Here is a 6372-nt window from a genome sequence, read left to right as displayed (position 1 = left end):
GCCTTTTTTTAATTTTCTCCGTTGATCGGAGGCTGTGAATTGGTTGGTTTTAACTTTTCTGTGCCCTATTTGGGCAGAAAAGTTTACTTTCGATTTCTTAATATGGCTGCTAAACTTTCTTTTTAACTGCGTCATTTCTTTCTTTTCCCAGGGGATTCTGGGTGGTTACTTCCCTTTTGTCATCTTACGTATTTCCTGTGCGGCCTTAAATTTTGTAGTTTTTTTTTAAATTTTATTCTGTTTTGCTTTTTATAATCATTTTATGTTAATAATCCTATTTTTTTTGTTGCTGTGTCTATTCATGAGTTTGAGGTTTATTGTGGTTTTTTTTTAATATATACTTTCCGGCTTTTGTTCTGTTCTGTGTGTATTTTAATTGAGCTAACTTTTTTTTACTTATTTTTTTACTGTTTTACAATTAGCTGATCCTTTTCATATTTATACCTTTTTTTTAGGGAGCGTATACCGGAAGTCATGGGGGTAGTTTTAGCGCTTGCTTCTTTCTGGCGGGTCTGCTTTAGATTTCGCCTTGGGGTCTTGGGGTGGGGGGTGGTGGGAGGGGCTTCACGTTTTAGTTTGTTTCTCTTTGGGCTATATACATTATTGAAGTATTGGTTGCGTCCTTTTCCCTGGTATCTTTTGTATGTTCTGTTTCCTCTCCGGGTTTGTGGGTCGCGCCTATTGTCAATCCTCCTTGTTATGGGTTGACTTTAGGATTTATGGAGTCTATTATTAATTTTGTCTCCTGGAATACTAATGGTCTTAATCATCCTATTAAAAGGAAAAAAGTTTTTAAAGTGTTCCGGAGACTTAAAGCACAAATTTTATTTTTACAAGAGACCCATGTACGGAGGGGGGACAGACTACGTTTTTTCAAATTCTGGAAGGGACAACAATTTCATTCGAACTCCAATGCTAAGATTCGAGGCGTCTCTATTTTTATAGACTCCTCAGTTACTTTTATACAACAGGATATTATCTCTGATCCGAATGGTAGATTTTTATTGGTTAGTGGTTTACTATTTAATAAAAAAGTAGTTTTGGTTAATGTTTATGCTCCTAATATGGATTGTCCGGAATTTTATAAATCATTGTTTGATCAGTTTCCGAATTTGAACGAGTTTTCATTGATTTGGGGCGGAGATCTTAATACCTGTTTATCTCCAGCTTTGGACCGTTCGGCTCCTTTACGGACTTTACCTAATAAATCTGCAAATTTGATTAATTTTTTCCTTTCTGATTCTGGGTCGACGGACATTTGGCGTTTTCTGCATCCTCAGGAAAAAGATTTTTCCTTTTTTTCACATGTTCATCATTCCTATTCAAGAATTGATTATTTTTTCATTGATTCTCGTCTCATTCCTTCAGTGATTAAATGTGATTATGATTCTATAACCATTTCGGATCATGCTCCACTTAAGCTTTCTATTAAAATTATGGCCAATATACCAAACAATAGACAATGGCGTTTTAATTCGCTGTTGCTTCAGGACTCGGACTTTGTTAATTTTATGAATGAACAGATTGAGCTTTTTTTTACAATTAACCATACAGAAGATATTTCGGTTAACACTCTTTGGGACACTTTTAAAGCCTATATTCGGGGTCAGATTATTTCGTATTCCGTTGCTTTGAGGAAGAAACAGAAGCAGGAGGAGATGGCAATTGTGGACAAGATTAAAGAAATTGATAAGAAATATGTTATGGCTCCTTCTGAGGAGCTATACAAACAAAGAACTGAACTTCAAATGGAACACAGTTTACTACTCTCGTCCTCGATTGTAAACCAATTAAAGAAAACAAGAAGTGATTTTTATGTTCACAGTGATAAAATTGGCAAGCTGCTGGCTAATCAATTGAAATCTAATTATGTTAAATCTCAAATCAATCAGATTTATAACCAAAATGATCGATTGATATTGGATCATGTGGGGATTAATCAAACCTTTTGTGATTTTTATTCTTCTTTATATCAATCAGAGTCTCCTCGAGATTCTAAATATATGAATGATTTTTTAGATAAGTTAGACTTCCCTCAGATTTCACAGGATATGTCTTCTTTATTAGATACTTCCATTACAATGGATGAGATTAAGAATGTTATTTTTTCTATGAATCTGGGGAAAGCTCCTGGCCCTGATGGGTTTACCGTTGAATTTTATAAATGTTTTGCTTCTTTATTGATTCCTTGGCTCTATAAGGTTTTTGAGGCTTCTTTGAAACTTGGTAAACTTCCGGAATCTTTTAATAGAGCATCAATTTCTTTAATACTAAAGAAGGATAAAGACCCTGCTCAATGTGCATCTTATAGACCAATATCTTTATTAAATGTTGATTCTAAAGTTTTTTCTAAGTTATTAGCAAATAGACTAGAAAAAGTACTTCCTTCTATTATTTCGGAAGACCAAACGGGTTTTATTAAAGGTCGTTACTCTTTTTATAATATTCGTACATTGTTAAATATCGTTTATACTCCCTCACAAAATGTTCCTGAGTGTGTTATTTCTTTAGATGCCGAGAAAGCTTTTGATAGAGTAGAATGGCCTTATTTATTTAAGGTGCTTGAAATGTTTAATTTTAGCTTGAAATTTATATCCTGGATTAAACTGTTATATCACTCCCCTGTAGCCTCGGTTCGTACTAACTCCTTAAACTCACCTTTTTTTCCTCTCTTTCGTGGTACTCGACAAGGCTGTCCTCTTAGTCCCCTATTATTTGATATTGCATTAGAACCTCTTGCAATTGCTATTCGAGAATCTTTAAATATTACTGGGATAACTCGGGGATTAAAGTCCCATAAATTATCACTCTATGCTGATGATTTACTTTTATATATTTCTAATCCTGAGAGATCCATTCCTGCTGTTTTAGAGTTATTAGCACAATTTGGTCTTTTCTCAGGTTATAAATTAAATCTTAGTAAGAGTGAACTTTTTCCGATTAATAAACATCTTCCCTTATATTATAAATTTCCATTTAAATTGATTAATAATTACTTTTCATATCTTGGGATTAAAATTACTTGTAAACATAAAGATTTATTTAAGACTAACTTTTTACCATTAATAGACCATATTACTCAACTTTCATCTAAATGGTTTCCCTTATATTTAACTTTGATTGGTCGTATTAATGCAGTTAAGATGTTTTTTTTGCCAAAATTTTTATATGTGTTTCAGGCATTACCAATTTTCGTTCCTAAATCTTTTTTTGATAAAGTTGACTCTAAAATTTCTTCATTTATTTGGCAGAATAAGAATCCGAGACTGGGTAAAATACATTTACAGAAAGCTAAGAGAGATGGAGGTTTAGCATTACCTAACTTTAGATTTTATTATTGGGCTATTAATATTCGACATATGAAATTTTGGTTACTTGACCGGGACATACTATCTATTCCTAAATGGGTAGCATTGGAATTACAATCTGTTCAGGGTTATACACTTGGTTCTATTTTAGGTTCCTCTCTTCCTTTTGATTCGAAACGCCTTAAGCAGGTCTCTAACCCGATAGTTAAATATGCTTTGCGCATTTGGTTTCAATTCAGAAAATTTTTTGATCTTAATCAATTCGGGTTAGCGATTCCTATTTTAGGTAACATATTTTTTCCTCCCTCTTTTACGGATCGCGCTTTTCAAACTTGGAAGACTAAGGGTATTTTACGGTTTTTGGATTTATTTTTAGATGGTTCCCTTATGTCTTTTGAACAATTATCTAATAAATATAACTTATCAAGAATACATTTTTTTAGATATTTACAAGTTAGAAATTTCCTAAGTACTATACTTTCTTCCTTTCCAATGCTTCCTCCTATATATATTTTAGATTCGATAATTAACCTTAATCCATGTCAGAAAGGTGCATCGGCTATGATTTATAATATTATTATGAAACTTAGGAAAGCTCCATTTGATAAGATTAGGGTAGATTGGGAACAGGAATTGGGGCTTACCATTTCTGTGGATGATTGGGGGCAGATTTTACAATTAGTTAATACTTCCTCTATTTGTGCTAAACATTCCCTAATTCAATTTAAAGTGGTTCATAGAGCACATATGTCCAAAGATAAGTTAGCGCGTTTTTACTCGCATATTAATCCTTTCTGTGATAGATGTTCGGGGCAGATAGCCTCTTTAACTCATATGTTTTGGTCTTGCCCTACTTTGGAAACTTTTTGGAGAGATATTTTCAATATTATTTCTAAGGTATTAAATATAGATATCTCTCCTCACCCTATTACTGCTATCTTTGGACTACCTAAAATTTCTAGTAATCTTTCCCCTTCAGCCCGTAGAATGATTGCATTTCTTACTTTAATGGCGAAAAGATGTATTTTACAACATTGGAAAGAGCTTAATGCTCCAACTACCTTTTTTTGGTTTTCTCAGACGATTTTATGTTTGAATCTGGAGAAAATTAGAAGTAATCTTTATGATTCTTCATTTAAATTTGAACAGATTTGGGGACCTTTTATTCGATATTTTCATTTAATGTAATATTTACCCTTCTTGTTTTTTTTTCACTGTTTTAATGGAGGTCGGGATTGAGGACGTGATTTTAAGTTTAACTCTGTTTGGTTTCAAGTTAGCCCATTGCTTTGCTTTGCTTTTAGTTAGTTGCACGGTGGGTTTTTTTTTTGGGGTTTTTTTTTCTTTTTTTTTCCATTGATATATATAAAATCTAGTATACTATTATGTTATCTTGCTTTCTTATGCTTAAATTACATTGTTTGTAGTATTTTCTTTTTGGTATTGTTATCTTTTGGAATTTTATTATACTTTAACATTGTATTAATGTTTATATGGCTTACCTTTTTTGTATACTTACTCAATAAAAAGATTTAAAAAGAAAAGAAAGGAAGATGGGGAAGGGAGAAGTAGGAATCCCAATTTTTACAGGAGCACCATCAAGTGTGTTCTGACCAGCTGCATCACCATCTGGTATGTGAATTGCAAGGCATCTGACTCCAAATCAGGACAAAAATTGCAGGACCTGCTAAGAGGATCACCAAGATCTTTCTTCCAGCCATGAGAGATACTTACCATGAGCGTTGCACATGCATGGCCCTTAGCATTGACAGTAATCCCTCCCATCCATCCAACAACCTCTGCCACTCCCTACCAACAGGCAGCAGGCGCTGTAGCATTAGGACAAAAACTGTTAGGAGCTTCTACTCCCAGGCCATAAGACTACTGAACTCCCTGTCACCACCCAGGTCTCATCACATATGAAGTGCCACTAGCGTAATAGTGTTTATTTTTAAACTTGCAGATGCACCTTATACTTCGTTAATTTATTTGTGGTAATATATGTGTGAGTTATATGTACTGTATTGTGCACTTTGATCTGGAGGAACATTGTCTCGTTTAGCAGTAATAAAAATAAACTTGAACTTCATACTGTGAGAAGTTGGGAGGTGACAGGTAAAAGAGGCAAAGGTCTGAAGTGGAAGGTGTTTGTTGGGAGAGGATAATAGACCATGAGTAAAGGAAAGGAGGTGAGAAATATATTGTAGCAAATAAATAAATAATATTGTGAACATGAGGTGTAGAGTGCTTGAAAGTGAGTCTATATGTTGTGGAATCAGTTCAGAGTTGAGGTGAGTGGAGTTATCCAAACTGGTTCAAGAGCCCAATGGTTGTCGGGCACTACTGTTCTCTGTAGATACACGACAGAAAGCTTCCTATCCGAATGCACCGCTGCTTGGTATTGCAACTGTTCTGGCTATGACTGCAAGAAATTACCACGTTATGAACACAAATCAACCATGAAAACCAGCCTCCCTTAATTGATTTTGTGTACAGCTCCCACTGCCAACATAATTAAAGGCCCTTTCCATCCTGGTCATTCTTTTTCTCCCATTCCACTGGGTAGAAGATAACAAAAGTTTTAAGTCTGTTCCACCAGGCTGTTGGAGAGCTTCTATCCAGCAGTTCAAAGTAAATTTATTATCAAAGTATGTGTACCATTTACAACCTTGAGATTCATCTCCTTTCCGGCACCCACAAAACAAAGTAACACAATAGAATTCATTAAAAACCCAACACAATAAAGACTGACAAACATCCACTGTACAAAAAAAAAGCAAATAATAAAAAAAGTAAGCAAATACTACACAGAGCATGAATGGAAAATTTCCTGAAATGAGCCAACAGTCACAGAGCTAGTGCAACACTGAGGCATGCGCGAGAAGCTGGTCCAGGAGCTCGATGGCTACAGGCCACAGTCGTACAGTCCATTCAGTGCTGCAGCGAATGAAGCTGGCCCAGGAGCTCGACAGCTGCAGGACAACTACTGTACTCCAGATTCTGCCATCGAGGACCCAAGCCTCCTGCATCACCCACATCAAATTTGTCAGTAGAAAAAACATCT

The sequence above is a fragment of the Mobula hypostoma genome, chromosome 5 (assembly GCF_963921235.1).
Source record: "Mobula hypostoma chromosome 5, sMobHyp1.1, whole genome shotgun sequence".
In the NCBI taxonomy this organism is placed as follows: Eukaryota; Metazoa; Chordata; class Chondrichthyes; order Myliobatiformes; family Myliobatidae; genus Mobula; species Mobula hypostoma.
Note: the sequence above shows the minus strand (reverse complement) of the source record.